Genomic DNA, 19,155 nt, shown 5'->3' with positions numbered 1-19,155 from the left:
ATTAGCGCTCAGTAGAATAATGATTTATCCAGCAATGCAATTAAATGCATATTTTGTGACTGATTTCAAATGAAACAACGATTCTCATCGCGATAACAAAATTTCAGCCCTTTTATTATCGAAGAGCCTGAAAAAATGCCTTTTAAAGTCCGAACCCAAGTCTCAAATTTGCGCCCAGCAGGATAATTATTTTTCCAGAAATGCAATAAAATGAAAATTTTGTGATTGATTTTCATTCGGACAATGATTCTTATCGCGATAACAAAATTTCAGCCCGTTTGGTTCCATAGAGCCTGAAAAAATGCCTTTTAAAGGCCGAACTCAAGTCTCAAATAAGCGCTCAGTAGAATAACAATTTATCCAGAAATGCAATTTAATGCATATAAAGTGACTGATTTCGCTTGGGACCATGATTCTTATCGCGATTACAAAATTTTAGCACGTTTGGTACCATAGAGCCTGAAAAAATACATTTTAAAGTCCAATCCCAAGTGTCAAATTAGCGGTCAGTAGAATAATGATTTATCCAGAAATGCAATTTAATGCATATTTCGTGACTGATTTCAAATGAAACCATAATTCTCATCGCGATTACAAAATTTCAGCCCGTTTAGTATCAAAGAGCCTGAAAAAATGCCTTTTAAAGTCCGAACCCAAGTCTCAAATTTGCGCCCAGTAGGATAATTATTTTTCCAGAAATGCAATAAAATGAAAATTTTGTGATTGATTTTCATTCGGACAATGATTCTTATCGCGATAACAAAATTTCAGCCCGTTTGGTTCCATAGAGCCTGAAAAAATGCCTTTTAAAGGCCGAACTCAAGTCTCAAATTAGCGCTCAGTAGAATAACAATTTATCCAGAAATGCAATTTAATGCATATAAAGTGACTGATTTCGCTTGAGACCATGATTCTTGTCGCGATTACAAAATTTTAGCACGTTTGGTACCATAGAGCCTGAAAAAATACATTTTAAAGTCCAATCCCAAGTGTCAAATTAGCGGTCAGTAGAATAATGATTTATCCAGAAATGCAATTTAATGCATATTTCGTGACTGATTTCAAATGAAACCATAATTCTCATCGCGATTACAAAATTTCAGCCCGTTTAGTATCAAAGAGCCTGAAAAAATGCCTTTTAAAGTCCGAACCCAAGTCTCAAATTTGAGCCCAGTAGGATAATTATTTTTCCAGAAATGCAATAAAATGAAAATTTTGTGATTGATTTTCATTCGGACAATGATTCTTATCGCGATAACAAAATTTCAGCCCGTTTGGTTCCATAGAGCCTGAAAAAATGCCTTTTAAAGGCCGAACTCAAGTCTCAAATTAGCGCTCAGTAGAATAACAATTTATCCAGAAATGCAATTTAATGCATATAAAGTGACTGATTTCGCTTGGGACCATGATTCTTATCGCGATTACAAAATTTTAGCACGTTTGGTACCATAGAGCCTGAAAAAATACATTTTAAAGTCCAATCCCAAGTGTCAAATTAGCGGTCAGTAGAATAATGATTTATCCAGAAATGCAATTTAATGCATATTTCGTGACTGATTTCAAATGAAACCATAATTCTCATCGCGATTACAAAATTTCAGCCCGTTTAGTATCAAAGAGCCTGAAAAAATGCCTTTTAAAGTCCGAACCCAAGTCTCAAATTTGCGCACAGTAGAATAATGATTTTTCCAGAAATACAATTAAATGCACATTTTGTGACTGATTTCAAATGAAACCATGATTCTCATCGCGATTACAAAATTTCAGCCCGTTTAGTATCAAAGAGCCTGAAAAAATGCCTTTTAAAGTCCGAACCCAAGTCTCAAATTTGCGCTCAGTAGAATAATGATTTATCCAGAAATGCAATTTAATGCATATTTCGTGACTGATTTCAAATGAAACCATGATTCTCATCGCGATTACAAAATTTCAGCCCGTTTAGTATCAAAGAGCCGGAAAAATGCTTTTTAAAGTCCGAACCCAAGTCTCAAATTAGTGCCAAGTAGGATAATTATTTTTCCAAAAATGCAATTAAATGCAGATTTTGTGACTAATTTCGATTGGGACCATGATTCTTGTCGCGATCACAAAATTTCAGCACGTTTTGTACCATAGAGCCTGAAGAAATAGCTTTTAATGTCCGAACCCAAGTCTCAATAGGATAATTTTTTTTCGAGAAATGCAATTAAATGCAAATTTTGTGATTGATTTCGTTTCGGACTACAATTCTCATGGCGATAACAAAAATTCAGCCCGTTTGGTACCATAGAGCCTGAAAAAATGCTTATAAAAGTACGAACCCAAGTTTCAAATTAGCACGCAGTAGGATTATAATTTCTCCAGAAATGCAATTAAATGCAAATTTTGTGACTGATTTCGCTTGGGACCATGATTCTTATCGCGATTACAAAACTTTAACACGTTTGGTACCATAGAGCCTGAAAAAATACATTTTAAAGTCCGAACCCAAGTGTCAAATTAGCGCTCAGTAGAATAATGATTTATCCAGCAATGCAATTAAATGCATATTTTGTGACTGATTTCAAATGAAACAACGATTCTCATCGCGATAACAAAATTTCAGCCCTTTTATTATCGAAGAGCCTGAAAAAATGCCTTTTAAAGTCCGAACCCAAGTCTCAAATTTGCGCTCAGTAGAATAATGATTTATCCAGAAATGCAATTTAATGCATATTTCGTGACTGATTTCAAATGAAACCATGATTCTCATCGCGATTACAAAATTTCAGCCCGTTTAGTATCAAAAAGCCGGAAAAATGCTTTTTAAAGTCCGAACCCAAGTCTCAAATTAGTGCCAAGTAGGATAATTATTTTTCCAAAAATGCAATTAAATGCAGATTTTGTGACTAATTTCGATTGGGACCATGATTCTTGTCGCGATCACAAAATTTCAGCACGTTTTGTACCATAGAGCCTGAAGAAATAGCTTTTAATGTCCGAACCCAAGTCTCAATAGGATAATTTTTTTTCGAGAAATGCAATTAAATGCAAATTTTGTGATTGATTTCGATTCGGACTACAATTCTCATGGCGATAACAAAAATTCAGCCCGTTTGGTACCATAGAACCTGAAAAAATGCTTATTAAAGTACGAACCCAAGTTTCAAATTAGCACCCAGTAGGATTATAATTTTTCCAGAAATGCAATTAAATGAAAATTTTGTGACTGATTTCGCTTGGGACCATGATTCTTATCGCGATTACAAAACTTTAACACGTTTGGTACCATAGAGCCTGAAAAAATACATTTTAAAGTCCGAACCCAAGTGTCAAATTAGCGCTCAGTAGAATAATGATTTATCCAGCAATGCAATTAAATGCATATTTTGTGACTGATTTCAAATGAAACAACGATTCTCATCGCGATAACAAAATTTCAGCCCTTTTATTATCGAAGAGCCTGAAAAAATGCCTTTTAAAGTCCGAACCCAAGTCTCAAATTTGCGCCCAGTAGGATAATTATTTTTCCAGAAATGCAATAAAATGAAAATTTTGTGATTGATTTTCATTCGAACAATGATTCTTAACGCGATTAAAAAACTTCAGCCCGTTTGGTTCCATAGAGCCTGAAAAAATGCCTTTTAAAGGCCGAACCCAAGTCTCAAATTTGCGCTCAGTAGAATAATGATTTTTCGAGAAATACAATTAAATGCACATTTCGTGACTGATTTCAAATGAAACCATGATTCTCATCGCGATTACAAAATTTCAGCCCGTTTAGTATCAAAGAGCCTGAAAAAATGCCTTCCAAAGTCCGAACCCAAGTCTCAAATTTGCGCCCAGTAGAATAATGATTTTACCAGAAATACAATAAAGTGCACATTTTGTGACTGATTTCAAATGAAACCATGATTCTGATCGCGATTACAAAATTTCAGCCCGTTTAGTATCAAAGAGCCTGAAAAAATGCCTTTTAAAGTCCGAACCCAAGTCTCAAATTTGCGCTCAGTAGAATAATGATTTTTCCAGAAATGCAATTAAATGCATATTTTGTGACTGATTTCAAATCGAACCATGATTCTCATCGCGATTACAAAATTTCAGCCCGTTTAGTATCAAAGAGCCTGAAAAAATGCCTTTTAAAGTCCGAACCCAAGTCTCAAATTTGCGCTCATTAGAATAATGATTTTTCCAGAAATGCAATTAAATGCATATTTTGTGACTGATTTCAAATGAAACCATGATTCTCATGGCGATTAAAAAATTTCAGCCCGTTTAGTATCAAAGATCCTGAAAAAATGCCTTTTAAAGTCCGAACCCAAGTCTCAAATTTGCGCCCACTAGGATAATTATTTTTCCAGAAATGCAATAAAATGAAAATTTTGTGATTGATTTTCATTCGGACAATGATTCTTATCGCGATAACAAAATTTCAGCCCGTTTGGTTCCATAGAGCCTGAAAAAATGCCTTTTAAAGGCCGAACTCATGTCTCAAATTAGCGCTCAGTAGAATAACAATTTATCCAGAAATGCAATAAATGCATATAAAGTGACAGTTTTCAAATCGAACCATGATTCTTATCTCGATATCAAAATTTCAGCCCGTTTAGTATCAAAGAGCCTGAAAAAATGCCTTTAAAATCCGAACCCATGTCTCAAATTAGTGCCCAGTAGGATAATTATTTTTCCAAAAATGCAATTAAATGCAGATTTTGTGACTTATTTCGATTGGGACCATGATTCTTGTCGCGATCACAAAATTTCAGCACGTTTTGTACCATAGAGCCTGAAGAAATAGCTTTTAATGTCCGAACCCAAGTCTCAATAGGATAATTTTTTTTCGAGAAATGCAATTAAATGCAAATTTTGTGATTGATTTCGATTCGGACTACAATTCTTATGGCGATAACAAAAATTCAGCCCGTTTGGTACCATAGAACCTGAAAAAATGCTTATTAAAGTACGAACCCAAGTTTCAAATTAGCACCCACTAGGATTATAATTTTTTCAGAAATGCAATTAAATGCAAATTTTGTGACTGATTTCGCTTGGGACCATGATTCTTATCGCGATTACAAAACTTTAACACGTTTGGTACCATAGAGCCTGAAAAAATACATTTTAAAGTCCGAACCCAAGTGTCAAATTAGCGCTCAGTAGAATATTGATTTATCCAGCAATGCAATTAAATGCATATTTTGTGACTGATTTCAAATGAAACAACGATTCTCATCGCGATAACAAAATTTCAGCCCTTTTATTATCGAAGAGCCTAAAAAAATGCCTTTTAAAGTCCGAACCCAAGTCTCAAATTTGCGCCCAGTAGGATAATTATTTTTCCAGAAATGCAATAAAATGAAAATTTTGTGATTGATTTTCATTCGAACAATGATTCTTAACGCGATTAAAAAACTTCAGCCCGTTTGGTTCCATAGAGCCTGAAAAAATGCCTTTTAAAGGCCAAACCCAAGTCTCAAATTTGCGCTCAGTAGAATAATGATTTTTCGAGAAATACAATTAAATGCACATTTCGTGACTGATTTCAAATGAAACCATGATTCTCATCGCGATTACAAGATTTCAGCCCGTTTAGTATCAAAGAGCCTGAAAAAATGCCTTTCAAAGTCCGAACCCAAGTCTCAAATTTGCGCCCAGTAGAATAATGATTTTACCAGAAATACAATAAAGTGCACATTTTGTGACTGATTTCAAATGAAACCATGATTCTGATCGCGATTACAAAATTTCAGCCCGTTTAGTATCAAAGAGCCTGAAAAAATGCCTTTTAAAGTCCGAACCCAAGTCTCAAATTTGCGCTCAGTATAATAATGATTTTTCCAGAAATGCAATTAATTGCATATTTTGTGACTGATTTCAAATCGAACCATGATTCTCATCGCGATTACAAAATTTCAGCCCGTTTAGTATCAAAGAGCCTGAAAAAATGCCTTTTGAAGTCCGAACCCAAGTCTCAAATTTGCGCTCAGTAGAATAATGATTTTTCCAGAAATACAATTAAATGCACATTTCGTGACTGATTTCAAATGAAACCATGATTCTCATCGCGATTACAAAATTTCAGCCCGTTTATTATCGAAGAGCCTGAAAAAATGTCTTTTACAGGCCGAACCCAAGTCTCAAATTAGCGCTCAATAGAATAACGATTTATCCAGAAATGCAATTTAATGCATATAAAGTGACTGATTTCGGTCCATGATTCTTATCGCGAATACAAAATTTAAGCACGTTTGGTTCCATAGAGCCTGAAAAAATGTCTTTTAAAGGCCGAACCCAAGTCTCAAATTAGCGCTCAATAGAATATTGATTTATCCAGAAATGCAATTTAATGCATATAAAGTGACTGATTTCGGTCCATGATTCTTATCGCGATTACAAAATTTAAGCACGTTTGGTACCATAGAGCCTGAAAAAATACATTATAAAGTCCGAACCCAAGTGTCAAATTAGCGGTCAGTAGAATAATGATTTATCCAGAAATGCAATTTAATGCATATTTCGTGACTGATTTCGGACCATGAATCTTATCGCGATTACAAAATTTTAGAACGTTTGGTACTATAGAGCCTGAAAAAATACATTTTAAAGTCCGAACCCAATTCTAGAATTTGCGCTTAGTAGAATAAAGAATTTTCCAGAAATGCAATTAAATGCATATTTTGTGACTGATTTCAAATCGAACCATGATTCTCATCGCGATAACAAAATTTCAGCCCGTTTGGTACCAAAGAGGATGATAAAATGCCTTTTAAAGTCCGAACCCAAGTCTCAAATTAGTGCCCAGTAGAATAAAGATTTTTCCAGAAATGCAATTAAATGCATATTTTGTGACTGATTTCAAACGAAACCATGATTCTCATCGCGATAACAAAATTTCAGCCCGTTTAGTATCAAAGAGCCTGAAAAAATGCCTTTTAAAGTCCGAACCCAAGTCTCAAATTTGCGCTCAGTAGAATAATGATTTTTCCAGAAATGCAATTAAATGCATATTTTGTGACTGAATTCAAATCGAACCATGATTCTCATCGCGATTACAAAATTTCAGCCCGTTTAGTATCAAAGAGCCTGAAAAAATGCCTTTTAAAGTCCGAACCCAAGTCTCAAATTTGCGCTCAGTAGAATAATGATTTTTCCAGAAATGCAATTAAATGCATATTTTGTGACTGATTTCAAATGAAACCATGATTCTCATGGCGTATACAAAATTTCAGCCCGTTTTGTATCAAAGAGCCTGAAAAAATGCCTTTTAAAGTCCGAACCCAAGTCTCAAATTTGCGCCCAGTAGGATAATTATTTTTCCAGAAATGCAATAAAATGCAAATTTTGTGATTGATTTCGATTCGGACTACAATTCTTATGGCGATAACAAAAATTCAGCCCGTTTGGTACCATAGAACCTGAAAAAATGCTTATTAAAGTACGAACCCAAGTTTCAAATTAGCACCCACTAGGATTATAATTTTTCCAGAAATGCAATTAAATGCAAATTTTGTGACTGATTTCGCTTGGGACCATGATTCTTATCGCGATTACAAAACTTTAACACGTTTGGTACCATAGAGCCTGAAAAAATACATTTTAAAGTCCGAACCCAAGTGTCAAATTAGCGCTCAGTAGAATATTGATTTATCCAGCAATGCAATTAAATGCATATTTTGTGACTGATTTCAAATGAAACAACGATTCTCATCGCGATAACAAAATTTCAGCCCTTTTATTATCGAAGAGCCTAAAAAAATGCCTTTTAAAGTCCGAACCCAAGTCTCAAATTTGCGCCCAGTAGGATAATTATTTTTCCAGAAATGCAATAAAATGAAAATTTTGTGATTGATTTTCATTCGAACAATGATTCTTAACGCGATTAAAAAACTTCAGCCCGTTTGGTTCCATAGAGCCTGAAAAAATGCCTTTTAAAGGCCAAACCCAAGTCTCAAATTTGCGCTCAGTAGAATAATGATTTTTCGAGAAATACAATTAAATGCACATTTCGTGACTGATTTCAAATGAAACCATGATTCTCATCGCGATTACAAAATTTCAGCCCGTTTAGTATCAAAGAGCCTGAAAAAATGCCTTTCAAAGTCCGAACCCAAGTCTCAAATTTGCGCCCAGTAGAATAATGATTTTACCAGAAATACAATAAAGTGCACATTTTGTGACTGATTTCAAATGAAACCATAATTCTGATCGCGATTACAAAATTTCAGCCCGTTTAGTATCAAAGAGCCTGAAAAAATGCCTTTTAAAGTCCGAACTCAAGTCTCAAATTTGCGCCCAGTAGAATAATGATTTTACCAGAAATACAATTAAGTGCACATTTTGTGACTGATTTCAAATGAAACCATGATTCTGATCGCGATTACAAAATTTATGCCCGTTTAGTATCAAAGAGCCTGAAAAAATGCCTTTTAAAGTCCGAACCCAAGTCTCAAATTTGCGCTCAGTATAATAATGATTTTTCCAGAAATGCAATTAATTGCATATTTTGTGACTGATTTCAAATCGAACCATGATTCTCATCGCGATTACAAAATTTCAGCCCGTTTAGTATCAAAGAGCCTGAAAAAATGCCTTTTGAAGTCCGAACCCAAGTCTCAAATTTGCGCTCAGTAGAATAATGATTTTTCCAGAAATACAATTAAATGCACATTTCGTGACTGATTTCAAATGAAACCATGATTCTCATCGCGATTACAAAATTTCAGCCCGTTTATTATCGAAGAGCCTGAAAAAATGTCTTTTACAGGCCGAACCCAAGTCTCAAATTAGCGCTCAATAGAATAACGATTTATCCAGAAATGCAATTTAATGCATATAAAGTGACTGATTTCGGTCCATGATTCTTATCGCGAATACAAAATTTAAGCACGTTTGGTTCCATAGAGCCTGAAAAAATGTCTTTTAAAGGCCGAACCCAAGTCTCAAATTAGCGCTCAATAGAATATTGATTTATCCAGAAATGCAATTTAATGCATATAAAGTGACTGATTTCGGTCCATGATTCTTATCGCGATTACAAAATTTAAGCACGTTTGGTACCATAGAGCCTGAAAAAATACATTTTAAAGTCCAATCCCAAGTGTCAAATTAGCGGTCAGTAGAATAATGATTTATCCAGAAATGCAATTTAATGCATATTTCGTGACTGATTTCAAATGAAACCATAATTCTCATCGCGATTACAAAATTTCAGCCCGTTTAGTATCAAAGAGCCTGAAAAAATGCCTTTTAAAGTCCGAACCCAAGTCTCAAATTTGCGCCCAGTAGGATAATTATTTTTCCAGAAATGCAATAAAATGAAAATTTTGTGATTGATTTTCATTCGGACAATGATTCTTATCGCGATAACAAAATTTCAGCCCGTTTGGTTCCATAGAGCCTGAAAAAATGCCTTTTAAAGGCCGAACTCAAGTCTCAAATTAGCGCTCAGTAGAATAACAATTTATCCAGAAATGCAATTTAATGCATATAAAGTGACTGATTTCGCTTGGGACCATGATTCTTATCGCGATTACAAAATTTTAGCACGTTTGGTACCATAGAGCCTGAAAAAATACATTTTAAAGTCCAATCCCAAGTGTCAAATTAGCGGTCAGTAGAATAATGATTTATCCAGAAATGCAATTTAATGCATATTTCGTGACTGATTTCAAATGAAACCATAATTCTCATCGCGATTACAAAATTTCAGCCCGTTTAGTATCAAAGAGCCTGAAAAAATGCCTTTTAAAGTCCGAACCCAAGTCTCAAATTTGCGCACAGTAGAATAATGATTTTTCCAGAAATACAATTAAATGCACATTTTGTGACTGATTTTAAATGAAACCATGATTCTCATCGCGATTACAAAATTTCAGCCCGTTTAGTATCAAAGAGCCTGAAAAAATGCCTTTTAAAGTCCGAACCCAAGTCTCAAATTTGCGCTCAGTAGAATGATGATTTATCCAGAAATGCAATTTAATGCATATTTCGTGACTGATTTCAAATGAAACCATGATTCTCATCGCGATTACAAAATTTCAGCCCGTTTAGTATCAAAGAGCCGGAAAAATGCTTTTTAAAGTCCGAACCCAAGTCTCAAATTAGTGCCAAGTAGGATAATTATTTTTCCAAAAATGCAATTAAATGCAGATTTTGTGACTAATTTCGATTGGGACCATGATTCTTGTCGCGATCACAAAATTTCAGCACGTTTTGTACCATAGAGCCTGAAGAAATAGCTTTTAATGTCCGAACCCAAGTCTCAATAGGATAATTTTTTTTCGAGAAATGCAATTAAATGCAAATTTTGTGATTGATTTCGATTCGGACTACAATTCTCATGGCGATAACAAAAATTCAGCCCGTTTGGTACCATAGAACCTGAAAAAATGCTTATTAAAGTACGAACCCAAGTTTCAAATTAGCACCCAGTAGGATTATAATTTTTCCAGAAATGCAATTAAATGAAAATTTTGTGACTGATTTCGCTTGGGACCATGATTCTTATCGCGATTACAAAACTTTAACACGTTTGGTACCATAGAGCCTGAAAAAATACATTTTAAAGTCCGAACCCAAAAGTCAAATTAGCGCTCAGTAGAATAATGATTTATCCAGCAATGCAATTAAATGCATATTTTATGACTGATTTCAAATGAAACAACGATTCTCATCGCGATAACAAAATTTCAGCCCTTTTATTATCGAAGAGCCTGAAAAAACGCCTTTTAAAGTCCGAACCCAAGTCTCAAATTTGCGCCCAGTAGGATAATTATTTTTCCAGAAATGCAATAAAATGAAAATTTTGTGATTGATTTTCATTCGAACAATGATTCTTAACGCGATTAAAAAACTTCAGCCCGTTTGGTTCCATAGAGCCTGAAAAAATGCCTTTTAAAGGCCGAACCCAAGTCTCAAATTTGCGCTCAGTAGAATAATGATTTTTCGAGAAATACAATTAAATGCACATTTCGTGACTGATTTCAAATGAAACCATGATTCTCATCGCGATTACAAAATTTCAGCCCGTTTAGTATCAAAGAGCCTGAAAAAATGCCTTTCAAAGTCCGAACCCAAGTCACAAATTTGCGCCCAGTAGAATAATGATTTTACCAGAAATACAATTGTTAGAAATTGGAGTTTGTTGGCTTTGCATAGATGTCTCTGTGTGTAGATGCTTGCCTTTCCAACGGACTAAAATTAATAAATAAGTTGATAGTTTTTTCAATAGATGTCGCCATAAATGCTCCCCTGCTAAAAGTCAATAAATAGGTTGATTTATAATTTTCTTCCTCTTCTGCAATAAACATTTCTGGCGAAATAAGTGGTTTAAATTTCTACCTGGATCCAAAATTATACATTGGACCTTCGTGCCGCATCCGTATTATCGATTGAATCGCGGATGATAAAAGAACCAGCAAACATCTTCAACATCCAACATCAGAGGGGATCTTCAGAAAAACGGGCAAGTGACCATATCCCATATACCTACCTTATTTTCCCAGGCAGGAGAGCATGATTTATTACACAGCCGTATTTCTTTGTTTGTTTTAAAATTGAATCGGGCTGATTGTTACCAAGTGTTGTTTGAATTGATTTCATACCCATCATCGAAATTGTAGTAAGCAATAATAATTGTTACAACAATATAAAAAGAAGTTAGAATACAAAGCAAGTATTTTAAATTTCTTAAAAGATTTATTACGAGCGGTTATATTTGAAAATCCGTTAGTTTAAATTTCGAAAGTTACCGCGAGTCGGTAAAAACACCAACCCAGCCGCGAAGCAAGCTGACGCATGCGCGGTGGAGATTGTGGAGAGAATAACAATAGTGTCAAATTGTTTTCTTTTTGACAGCCATCGAGCTGTTGCATTTATAAAATTCAGATAAAATTCATTGTTTATCGGTTAGTTAGTAAAGTTCTGTGATCAAGGACAGTGCACGTGTAGTGATTGATTACAAGTGATTATCATTTGACAATACGTTCTGTGAATACCTCTTTTCTTGATATTTAAAAATGGATCTCAAAACTTTGATTAACCAGCGTGGAATTTGCAAGGCGAAATTAACTAGGTTCAATGAATATATAAACGGTGATAATTTGTCGCAATCTGAAATTGAAGTCAGATTGAAGAAACTTGAACCAATTTTAGACACTTTCGACTCATTACAAGATAACATAGAAGCAATTTCGCCGGAAGAATTAACCAAAACAGAAAGGCAAGCATTTGAAAATTTATATTATAATCTTGTTGCTAAGGCTAAAGATAAATTGTTAAATAAAGTTCAGAATACAACATCACATAACATACGTTTGCCTATACTTGAGTTGCCAAAATTTAATGGGAGTTACGAAAATTGGTTGAATTTTCGGGATACCTTTGTTGCTTTAGTTGATAATAATCCATCTTTAGAAGTTATTCAAAAATTGTATTATCTGCGATCATGCCTTGAAGGTGACGCAGCTAAATTATTAACCTCACTTCCAAATAACCAGGAGAACTATCATACTGCATGGGAGATGTTAACTTCTCGCTATCAAAATATAAAAATTATTATACATAAGCACGTTGAAGCATTATTTAAATTGCCTGAAATAAAATTTGAAAATTCCGTAGCATTAAGGAATCTTATCGATGAATCCGAATTACATTTAAAATCGTTAAATAAGTTAAATATACCCACCGAAAATTGGGATATCATGTTAATATATTTATTGTCGCGAAAACTAGATAGTGAAACTCGACATCATTGGGAAGTATTTGCCACAAAAGAGAATCTACCCACATATAAAGAGTTTATAAAATATTTATCAGATCGAGTTCAGATTTTAGAATTTGCTGGGATTACTGAAGGAAAATTTAATCAAAATAAAACTTTTCCTTTCAAATACCGAAAAGAAGCTATGATTTCTTTAACGCCTCAAATGACAAAATGTATTATTTGCAAGGGCGATCATAAGGTTTATAATTGTAAAAAATTTTTAATATTAAATACTAAGGATAGAATTATAAAGATACGTCAAGTAAATGCGTGTTTGAAATGTTTGTGCTTGGGTCATAAGCTAAAAGAATGTAAAAGTAAATACAATTGTCGTATATGCGAAAATAACTCGCACAATACTTTGTTGCATTTAAAAAAGGAAACAGATAATTCGAAGTCTCAGGATAAGGATTCACCATCAACATCAAATAATGAACCTTTAGTTACAAATCACTCTACGAAAATATCTAATAGTTTTGTTTTGTTATCTACCGCCGTTATTAAAGTGTTGAATAATAACGGAAATTTGATTAAGGCTAGAGTTTTATTGGATAGTGGTTCTCAATCCAATTTTATAACAGAAGAATTTGCAACAAGGTTGCAATTAAAACCCAAAAGGGCAAACATACCGATTACCGGAATCCAAAACAAAATATTGAATATTAAAAATAGCATAAATTTAAGAATTTTCTCGAACTATTCACCGTATGAAAGAGACATAGAATGTCTCGTTTTGAAAGAAGTAACAAGTCATCTGCCGCAAATTTCTTTTCAGAGAAAGGATGCCAACATACCTGATGGTCTTCAGTTAGCGGATCCTGCCTTCTATGAAACAAGCTCCATAGATATGCTACTCGGAGCGGAAATCTTTTGGGAAATTATGAAGCAAGATCAACTTCGAAATGGAGACTCAGGACCCATATTACAGAGAACTGAATTCGGATGGCTGGTGTCAGGACCCATCGTCACAACAAAAATAAAAAGGCCGGTAAAATCTTGTCAACTATCATTAAATATAATCCATAAACAGATTGAAAACTTCTGGAAATTAGAAGAATTCCAACCGGTGAAGCACCGGAGCCATGAGGAGCGAGCGTGCGAGGAGATTTTCAAGGACACTTATAAAAGGAATGACAATGGTCGTTTCATGGTAAGCTTACCACAGCGCCCCTGTGTTAAACAGTTGGGAGAAACGCTGCCCATGGCGGAAAAAAGACTTTGCAATTTGCAAAGGAAATTTTCTTCAAATCCTGACCTGATGAAAAAATATAAAGAATTCATGCAGGAATATATAGACTTGGGTCACATGACCCGGTGCGAAGTACCTTCTAATGAAGATTGTTATTTTTATTTGCCACATCATGCAGTATTGAAAGAATCGAGCACTACCACTAAGACTCGAGTGGTATTTGACGGTTCAGCAAAATCATCCAATGGTATATCGTTAAACGATGCTCTCATGATAGGACCTGTTTTACAGAAAGATTTAGCCGCACAATTGATATGTTTCAGAAAACACCAGTACGCGATAACAGCCGACATTGAGAAAATGTACAGGCAAGTATTGGTGCGACCCGAAGACAGAGATCTACAGCGAATAGTATGGAAAAATTTCCCGGAGGAGGAAATTCAGCATTATCGACTTAACACCGTTACCTACGGTCTGGGGCCGTCATCATTTTTGGCAACTAGATGCCTCCAACAGCTGGGAAATGAAAATATATCATCAAACCACAAGGTCAGTCAGATTATAAAGAATAATTTTTATGTGGATGATTTAATTACTGGAGATGAAACTGAAGAAAACTGTTTAATAATTAAAGAACAACTAATATCCATCATGGCATCCGCTGGGATGAACTTAAGGAAATGGCGGTCGAATTTGCCCTCGTTATGTTCGAAGGAAGAAAACATGTCAGATATGATTATTAGTACAGATTCAAATGACAACAAAATATTAGGCCTGTCTTGGAACAATCAGCAGGATAATTTCCTATACACAGTGAAGTTATTAAAAAATCCAATTAATAGCAAACGACAAATACTGTCATGCATTGCGTCCATATTTGACCCGTTAGGATTAATAGGTCCTGTTACTGTTATTGCTAAATTATTGATGCAAAAATTGTGGCAGGCAAAGCTTCAATGGGATGAGCCCATTCCATATAATATGTTGAAGACATGGGAAGTATATGTGAATGAACTGCCTCAATTAAATAATTTAAGAATAGGTAGAAAGATAATATGTCAAGATCATGTAAATTTACAGCTACATGGATTTTGTGACGCCTCAGAAAAGGCATATTCGTCCTGTGTTTATATGGTGTCTACTGACAAATTGGGTAAGAAGTACTCCAATTTGATAATGTCCAAATCACGGGTAGCGCCTTTGAAAAGTGTTTCTCTACCCAAGTTAGAATTATGTGGAGCCGTATTACTGACAAGACTAGTGAATTACATTAAAGATGCTCTATGTACTCCGGATATACCTACTACATACTGGTGTGATTCCCAAATAGTACTGTGCTGGATCAGGGATCAGCCGGTAAGATGGAACACTTTCGTTGCTAATAGAGTGGCGGAAATCCAGGAAACCAGTCAGCCGGAGCAATGGAACCATGTACGGTCAGAAGACAATGCAGCAGACGTGCTTTCCAGAGGAATCGGCGTTTCACAGTTATTAATTTCCAGCATTTGGTGGCATGGTCCAGATTGGCTGACGTTGGATTCAGCGTGCTGGCCAAATTCCAACTCATTTTGTATTGATCCACCAGAGATCAAAACAAGATCGGCACTGTTATCTGCTGTGAAACAGGACTGGGACATTTTTGATAGATATTCCAATTTTTCCAAATTACAGAGAGTAACAGCATACATTAATAGATTTATTTTTAATTGTAGAAACCCTTCGCAGCGCCGCTATAGTAAATTGACAGTTAGTGAGTTGGAAAATTCAGTAAACAAATTAATATCTCGGGCGCAATCATACTGTTTCAGAGACGAAATTCGAGCTTTAAATAATGGAAGTAATATACCTAGGAATAGTGCACTAAAGTCATTAGATCCTTTTATTGAAAGGGATCTAATTCGTGTGGGGGGAAGGCTCTCCAAAGGTAAAATGGTAACCGAAGGCCAGCAGCACCCAATTTTGTTACCTTCGCATCATAAATTAACAGAGTTAATTGTAAAACACTATCATTACTTGAACTTACACTCGGGAACGCAGTCATTATTGGCGTTGATTAGAATGAAATTTTGGCCGATTAAGGGAAGGAATATTGTAAAAAAAATAATAAAAAAATGTATAATTTGTTATAGATGTAATCCCAAATCCGAACAGCAGTTGATGGCCGACCTGCCAGCTGAAAGAATAACTGAATGTAGGCCATTTCAGATAACAGGAGTGGACTACTGTGGACCAATATTAATAAAGTCGGGTATTCACAGAAAATCACATAGCGTTAAATCATATATTTGCTTATTCGTATGCATGGTCACTAAAGCCGTGCACTTAGAAGCTGTGCTGTCCTTGAGCGCAGAGAGTTTTTTTAAACTCTTTGAAACGGTTTATCTCGCGTCGTGGTAGACCAAGCAAAATGTTCTCGGACAATGCAACCAATTTTAAAGCGGCTAATAATGAACTAAGAGAAATTTATAATTTTTTAAATATGTCTAATGATAAAATTGATAATTATTTATCCACATTAGGAATACAATGGCAATTTATACCAGCTCGTGCGCCGAACTTTGGGGGGCTCTGGGAGGCTGGGATAAAGTCAGTTAAGCATCACTTAAAAAGAATAACCAGTATCGCTTCATTAACTTATGAAGAGATTAATACGGTGTTGTGTCAAATTGAATCTTGCTTAAACTCCAGGCCACTGTCTCCCTTATCAAATGATCCTTATGACCTTAATCCCTTGACTCCCGGTCACTTTCTAATAGGAACTAGTTTGGCGGCGATTCCAGAACAAAATTTGGAACATATCACATTCAATCGATTAAACAATTACCAAAAACTAATCCAGATTGTACAATTTTTCTGGTCGAGGTGGCGGAAGGAGTACTTAGCAGAACTTCAAACCAGAAGCAAATGGACCAATAGGAATCAAAGGCAGATGCGGTCTGGCGACATGGTCGTAATAAAGGAGGACAACGTCCCTTCTTGCTACTGGAGGCTGGGACGTGTGAGCGCCGTTCATCCTGGCGCTGATGGAAGAGTTCGCGTGGCGACCATCATCACGTCGAAAGGCATCATCCAGAGGGCCATATCAAAGATCTGTCTGTTGCCAATAGATGACAACGAGGAGTTGAAAATGTCGACACCCCCACCCAACGGACCAGACGCTGAGTAAGCGCAAAATAAAAAAAGGTTTTGTGCAAAACAATATAAAAAGTTTCGTGATAAAAACAATATAAAATTTTTGTGTATTATCATAAATAAAAATAAAAAATAATAATAATAAATTAAAAGAAGATAAGGAAGAAATAATAATAAATAAAAGGTAAAAACAGTGCATAAAAAAGTGGATAACAATAAAGCTTGCGAGTTTGATAAAAAATGTACAAAATAAAAAAAGGATTGTAGATCCGTATATACCAAGAAAAAAAAAAAAACACTTTAAAAATGAACGCTTATAAACCGAGATAGCCTGCTGGCTATATGTAATTTCAAACTACACAAATACATCTGAAGAAACTAATTATAAATGTGGTAATGAACTATAGAAAAACACAAACCCTTAAGAAGGATGACCAGGAAACCAGCGCTCCATGTTGTGTTGTCTATATTATTTGTTTTATGTTTGATTATTGTTATGATTTCTGTTAGAACAAGGTTATTGGAATTATCTTAGTTGTTAAATTATAGTATAGAATAGCTTAGTGAATTGCATGAATTTGATTTGAACGAAAGTAATAATTTTAATCTCATAATTAATTTGTATAATTTTAGTTAGTTTGAAATTGTCATTTCGTTTTTAGAGTAGTCTTATGTTTAAACTTATGCTTAGAAATAGGTTACCTATTATTTCAAATATTTATTGTTAATCAATTTTTTTTGTATTAACAGTAATAGTAAATAATTACTATTTTTGTTTCTTCCAAATTAATTTTGGCATATATGTAGATATTTAGCTGCTTAATTTTTATTCTTATGTTTTGGGGTTTGTTTCAGAAAAAATGACCTCCAATCCTTTTTTCGGGGGGAGTTTATGTTAGAAATTGGAGTTTGTTGGCTTTGCATAGATGTCTCTGTGTGTAGATGCTTGCCTTTCCAACGGACTAAAATTAATAAATAAGTTGATAGTTTTTTCAATAGATGTCGCCATAAATGCTCCCCTGCTAAAAGTCAATAAATAGGTTGATTTATAATTTTCTTCCTCTTCTGCAATAAACATTTCTGGCGAAATAAGTGGTTTAAATTTCTACCTGGATCCAAAATTATACAACAATAAAGTGCACATTTTGTGACTGATTTCAAATGAAACCATGATTCTGATCGCGATTACAAAATTTCAGCCCGTTTAGTATCAAAGAGCCTGAAAAAATGCCTTTTAAAGTCCGAACCCAAGTCTCAAATTTGCGCCCAGTAGAATAATGATTTTACCAGAAATACAATTAAGTGCACATTTTGTGACTGATTTCAAATGAAACCATGATTCTGATCGCGATTACAAAATTTCAGCCCGTTTAGTATCAAAGAGCCTGAAAAAATGCCTTTTAAAGTCCGAACCCAAGTCTCAAATTTGCGCTCAGTATAATAATGATTTTTCCAGAAATGCAATTAATTGCATATTTTGTGACTGATTTCAAATCGAACCATGATTCTCATCGCGATTACAAAATTTCAGCCCGTTTAGTATCAAAGAGCCTGAAAAAATGCCTTTTAAAGTCCGAACCCAAGTCTCAAATTTGCGCTCAGTAGAATAATGATTTTTCCAGAAATGCAATTAAATGCATATTTTGTGACTGATTTCAAATCGAACCATGATTCTCATCGCGATTACAAAATTTCAGCCCGTTTAGTATCAAAGAGCCTGAAAAAATGCCTTTTAAAGTCCGAACCCAAGTCTCAAATTTGCGCTCATTAGAATAATGATTTTTCCAGAAATGCAATTAAATGCATATTTTGTGACTGATTTCAAATGAAACCATGATTCTCATGGCGATTAAAAAATTTCAGCCCGTTTAGTATCAAAGATCCTGAAAAAATGCCTTTTAAAGTCCGAACCCAAGTCTCAAATTTGCGCCCACTAGGATAATTATTTTTCCAGAAATGCAATAAAATGAAAATTTTGTGATTGATTTTCATTCGGACAATGATTCTTATCGCGATAACAAAATTTCAGCCCGTTTGGTTCCATAGAGCCTGAAAAAATGCCTTTTAAAGGCCGAACTCATGTCTCAAATTAGCGCTCAGTAGAATAACA

The 19,155-nt window shown here is 34.8% G+C and overlaps 1 long non-coding RNA gene across 2 annotated transcripts; it reads left to right on the top strand.

Moving 5' to 3' along the window:
• Positions 1-11,171: 11,171 nt before the first annotated feature.
• Positions 11,172-17,594, top strand: LOC149416360 (uncharacterized). 2 transcript variants are annotated; one of them, XR_016303536.1, is made up of 2 exons: positions 11,172-13,708; positions 14,237-17,594. It is a non-coding gene; the product is annotated as an uncharacterized LOC149416360 (long non-coding RNA). The 2 variants fall into 2 exon arrangements; XR_016303537.1 differs by having other exon boundaries at positions 11,172-13,712.
• Positions 17,595-19,155: the final 1,561 nt, after the last annotated feature.

The sequence above is a fragment of the Hesperophylax consimilis genome, chromosome 17 (assembly GCF_061612785.1).
Source record: "Hesperophylax consimilis isolate HC1 chromosome 17, BYU_Hcon_1.0, whole genome shotgun sequence".
In the NCBI taxonomy this organism is placed as follows: Eukaryota; Metazoa; Arthropoda; class Insecta; order Trichoptera; family Limnephilidae; genus Hesperophylax; species Hesperophylax consimilis.
This window is presented reverse-complemented; position numbering and strand designations above follow the sequence as displayed.